The sequence below is a fragment of the Megalops cyprinoides genome, chromosome 2 (assembly GCF_013368585.1).
Source record: "Megalops cyprinoides isolate fMegCyp1 chromosome 2, fMegCyp1.pri, whole genome shotgun sequence".
Lineage (NCBI taxonomy): Eukaryota > Metazoa > Chordata > Actinopteri > Elopiformes > Megalopidae > Megalops > Megalops cyprinoides.
This window is the reverse complement of record NC_050584.1, coordinates 64,150,001-64,155,000: the sequence shown is the minus strand read 5'-3', so window position 1 is coordinate 64,155,000 and position 5,000 is coordinate 64,150,001. Positions and strand designations below refer to the sequence as shown.

Here is a 5,000-nt window from a genome sequence, read left to right as displayed (position 1 = left end):
TCACAATGAGTCAATGTCTCATCATGTTCTTCCTCACGCTAAGATTTGCCTTTGCCCTTAAGCACAAAATCCATTGCTTATTGCTTTTTAATAATGTGACTGTTTGATTGGCTGATTGGTTTATAGATTAATTGACCGTTTATTTTTCTTTGGCGGAGCTAACAGTTGCGATAAATCGCACACTGATTGAACTGGGTCGTGGTGTCTTTGTATGGACAGCACAGATTGGCTCCTGAGTCACGGAGTGACAGCAGTGAGGTTCCACTCACCATTAAGTTTGCCATATGCTACAAGCTGTACATGAGCTGAGAAAGCTCAAAAGTAAATATATATTAAATAAGTAAATATATATAAGTCACTACCCCTGCACAGTTTGCCATGTCTAGTCATTCCCAATGCTCCCGGCACACACAAATCTCTGCTGTATGTGTTTTGAAAGCACCGGTATAGTACTGTAGTAGCTGTAGGCCGCCCAAGTGGATTACCCAGAAAGGAGGAAATGCAACAAAAGAGAAAATGAAAGTATTAAAAAAATGTAAAAACATCAGATTAATTTTCACAAGCTTATCATAAAATGTCACTTTTGGCTTCAATTTAATGAAGTAATAATTCATGACTGACTGCAATGTTATTGAGTAGCTTTGACTGCTTCACTAGCGGTGGTCAGACAGGTACTACAGGTGATATACTGACCTACCCTGCTGAATGTCAAGCCGAGCGAGAAGAAAGCAATGATATACACGGTGCACTGTTTACCTAGACAATAACACCTTTGTGCCATCTGTGTCTCAGCTGGACTGTCACTAACTGTCATGTATAGAGGAGATTTTACAGTGATGTCATCTTAACAAGCTGCAATCATTGGGGCTCACACACACTCCCGGCGTACAAACAAGCACACACACACACACACACACACACACACACGCACACACACACACAAACACACACACACACACAAACACACACACACACACACACACACACACACACACACACACACACACACACACACACACAAACACACACACACAGCCACACGCACACACACACACACACACACTCACCTCAGAAGCGAAGGGGATACGAAAACAAATAATAGGTGCTTTGGTGCGCAGGATTTCAACTCAATTAAGTGGATTAAAACACAACATTCAGATGTCAACACAAACTGCTCCTGCTGCCTGAATCCCGGGCAGACCTTGTGATTGTGACAGTGATTACGCTGAATCGTGGGGCACAGCAACACGGCGCGGCCCCGCTCCCCCCTCGTCAGCGGGCCGCTTTGGCCAGCTGCTCGTTTACGGGCACTGTGGCTTTCTCGTGGCTCAGGGCGCCAGCTTCCTCTTCCTTCCAATGGCAGTTAAACGCTATAAATATGTATAAATATGTATTTGTGGCCAATTACCGCGAAATGCATCCCGTGTTGGAGTGGCGCGTGCTGAGCTCGTGGGAGCATTCACGCGAATGTGGCGTTCCTGAACCCAGAGATTCAAGGGGAACATGTTCCGATCCCCCCAAGGGCTGCTTTCTCCCCCTCTTCCTCTGCAGGGCCCTGGCCCTGTGTGGCAGGCGTTACCCCAGCGGGGGGGGGGTGCTCAGTGATTTGGCCCGTGGGTTATATCCCCATGAGGTGCCTGGGGGAGTTGGTGGTGCTGCTGACTGGAGAGAGATTGGTGAGGGGGGGTCTGTGTCACACTGTCAATTCTCTCTGGAGGTAACTGTTAGTTGGTAGAGGCTCGGGGAGGGAGATGGGGGGGGGGGGGGGCACAAGGGGCTAGTGGTCTGGTTCCAGCATTGTACCCAGAGGGCATAACAGGAACGGTGGAACAGGCCTCCCGGCGATCACAGTCACCTGCTGCCAGGTACATTGCCAATTAAAACGGGGGAAGGTGTTGGGGATGGGGTGGGTGGGATGGGTGTTAATGGGCAAGGGGCCATCTTGTATTTGCTCCTCTAGACAATGAAATGGAAGCATCACATCTAAGAACACATCTAGGAACCCTTAAAAAAGGTTTCAGCTGACCGAGAAGGGTCCAGTTTGATGCTCTCACTCTGCATCTGTGGTCGCAAGTAATGAATCAGCTCTTGTACTGAACCTAATGTTACTTAATTATATTAAGTAATTATATTAATTTAACTATATTATTAATATTAGTGACTTACATGGGTTACAGTTTTACAGGCTATCCATTTATACAGTTGGATATTGTAGTAGGGTTAAGTACTTTGCTCAAGGGTACAGTGAAAGTGCCCCATTAGGGAAGTGAACCGGCAACCTTTTGGTTACAAGCCCTGCTCCTCACCACTATGCTACACTGTCGCTTCCACACCAATATTACTGCGAGAAGGCCTCTTACGGTACGCTTCCACTGCAGCGAATTTCGCTTCGCTCTCATTCAGTTCGTATGGGGGGCGAAATTCGCTCTGGTTGGGCAAAATCAGGGGGAATTTGCCGAGGTAACCGAAACTGAGATGGCGAAATCTCAACTTTATGCAAATGAGAACCACGTGGGAACCAATCAGTTCAGCGTGTGATGTGCTTGGTACGTGACGTTGTCTAGCGCGGCAGGAGTAAGTGACCAAGATGGCGGAGGCTAAAGGCTACATGTAGCATGAAAACATGTATATGATTAAAAGATGTATGGGCGACCATTTGTGCCTGCGTCAACACGGGTTGTTCTTTCTATGTTACATTAACTTAGCTGAGACAAATAGACCCCTGTAGATCTTCATTTAAACACTCTAAGCTAGGTGACAGGCTAACCACTAATGTTTTCGGACACCACATATACACTACGCAGATTGCTGGGATAGCCAGGCTAACGTTGGCATGAAAACATTTATATGATGTCTGGGTGACCTGTATTCAGAACATGAACGGCAAAAAACGGGAGGTAATTAAATTGGTGGAGAGCATACACAACGCGATGTCTATGCCATTTCATCACAGTTGACTGCCTAACTTCACAAGCTAGCCGAATCACACGCTACAATAGCTACCTAGCTACATCACCGCACCACAACTACACTTGCTACTAACAGGATAGCCAAACATGCTTGCTGTTTTCGCGACCACGCCCCCAGAGCGAAAATTCGCCGGGCAAAATTCGCGATGTGTTTCGCTGTGTGGAAGCATAGCGTTACTCCACCCACTGCGTGCGTGTGCGTGTGTAAGTGTGTGTTTTGCAATATCAGCTGCCTAAGTATAGCTGCAATAAGGACTTTTAATGAGAGGATAATCCTGTTAGTATGCTATTGAAAGTTCTGGTGTAAAACTTGAGGCCACCCAAATGGATTAACCAGAAAGTAGGAAACATAACAAAAAAGAAAACAAAAGTAATTAAAAATCTAAACATTGTTAATACATCAGATTAACTTTCACAAACATTTGCTTCTCATAAAATGTCATTTCTGGCATCAATCTGATGACGCGATCATTCATAACTGACTGTAATATCACTGAGCAGCTTTGGCTGTTGTAGGCACTAATTCATGTCAGTGGCCAGACAGGTACTAAAGGTGACAGAGTGGCCTAACCTGCTGAACCTGCTGAATGTCAATCACTGTTTACCTAGACAATAACACCTTTGGGCCATCTGTGTCTCAGCTGGACCATCAGTCACTGTCTACTTAGACGAGATTTTATGATGATGTCATTTTAACAAACTGCGCTCATCTGGAAAGGGAGGCCCAGCCATTGTAAGCCGGGTTTGAAAAGAGCTGATAGGATATGAAAAAGGCATTGATGAAGCTGTAAGGTGTGAGGTTTATATTATGTAGCAGGAGCTTAAGTTACCTATCTCAGAATTGGAATATACGAGTTTGAAAATCACTTTAGGGCTACTGACATTTTAAGTGGGAGCTGTCTCTTTTAACCAATCAAAATTGTTACAGCTCTGAGCATGACCTGGATGCTCACTGAGATGACCCATTCTCCCAGTTTTCATTGGGTAAAAGAGACAGTACTATCGTTCTATTCAATAATTAGAGATATTTCATTTAAATACTTAGAGATATCTCAAGGTAAAACCAATTGTGTAACATGAAAGCAGTAGCAATGACTTGAACACACACACACACACACACATACACACGTGCGCACATACACACACACACATACAACAGTCATAGACATGGAGAGCATCTCTCCAGAACATAACTGCAGTCAGCTGACACAGGCTGTCAGATACAGCAAGGCTCCGAACAACAAGGTCACATTGGTAATTACACATTAGATTAGATGGGGGTGCACCCCAGGAGCTGGGCTGCACCTGCTGGAATTGGTGCCGCAACCTTGACGTACCCCCCCCCCCCCCACTCCAGCTTCTCGTATGAAAAGCAGGTGACATGCCTGTCACATGAATAAGGCATTGCTGTGACGATCCTCACCACCTCCTGTCCAGCATTGCTATTTCTGCACAAAAACACACACAAAAATGCCCTCTGGCCTCGTCACACACACTGCCTCACTGCCTGCCTGTCCGTTCTGGGCAACAAAGGTGGCGGGTGCGTGCGCTTCTCCTAACTCTCCTGTAACGGAACCAAAAATTCAGTTAAGGTGCGAACGGGGACTAGCCAACCCCAGCGCTTCACGCCGTGTAATTATTCTCAGTGGGACGCGGAGCTCCGCACAGGAGAGCATGCGTGGACTGGGCAGGATCCCCAGGGGTGAAAAGCAAAACGCAGCGGTTTGCGGAGGCCAGACGGACAGACGGACAGAGAGACGGACGCGCCCGCTCCCACGGCAACGCAGCTGCGGCCCGCGTTCCCTCTGCCGGGCCGAGCTAAGCCAATTTAGGCGCCCGTTAGCATCTGCAGAACAAACGCACCTGTGGCTCGAGTCAAAGGGACAACAAAACATCCGACAGCCACCCTCCCTGCATGACTGCACAGGAGGAGAGCGTACAGGTGCAAGGTGCAGCACTGTTACATCAGACAGTCAGGGTGGAGGGGAGGTAAGCAGCCAGGTGTGCGCTTTTCAACAGTGATGAAGGGGG

The 5,000-nt window shown here is 47.1% G+C and overlaps 1 protein-coding gene across 1 annotated transcript in view; it reads right to left on the bottom strand.

Annotated features, from left to right (window-relative positions):
* LOC118772074 (parapinopsin-like) overlaps nt 1–5,000 on the bottom strand; it is a 50,674-nt gene that overhangs the window by 17,856 nt on the left and 27,818 nt on the right. The gene's annotated exons all lie outside the window — the stretch shown is intronic.